Source organism: Sinocyclocheilus anshuiensis, unplaced genomic scaffold, assembly GCF_001515605.1.
Source record: "Sinocyclocheilus anshuiensis isolate Anshui unplaced genomic scaffold, SAMN03320099.WGS_v1.1 scaffold1450, whole genome shotgun sequence".
Classification (NCBI taxonomy): Eukaryota; Metazoa; Chordata; class Actinopteri; order Cypriniformes; family Cyprinidae; genus Sinocyclocheilus; species Sinocyclocheilus anshuiensis.
The window spans coordinates 381,539-381,913 of NW_015558640.1; the positions used below are offsets into that span (position 1 = coordinate 381,539).

The window sequence follows — 375 nt, forward strand, 5'->3', positions numbered from 1 at the left end:
CACTCTCTCTCTCTCTCTCTCACACACACACACACACACACACACACACACACACTCTCACTCGCACACACACACTCACACACACACAAACACACACACTCACACTCACTGTAGGTGATTTTTCTTCAGAATAACATGTGCTGATGAATCCGTCTTCTGATGTGGTGTCATCTAGGTCCCTCAGCAGTGAGCATCACGTGCGTCACAGTGGCATCTCCGGAGACGTGTGTGTGTGTGGATGTGTTCCTTTTTCTTTGAAAGCTGTTTTGAATCGTGTTTTGGAGCCGGTTCTTCCTTAAGAGACCCGTGTTTGTTACTGAGCATCAAGACACACACATACACTCTCTCACACACACACACACACACACACACACA

The 375-nt window shown here is 47.5% G+C and overlaps 1 protein-coding gene across 1 annotated transcript in view; it reads left to right on the forward strand.

The window, feature by feature from the left end:
* Positions 1-375, forward strand: part of LOC107680900 (GRAM domain-containing protein 2-like) — a 26,484-nt gene that overhangs the window by 12,794 nt on the left and 13,315 nt on the right. The gene's annotated exons all lie outside the window — the stretch shown is intronic.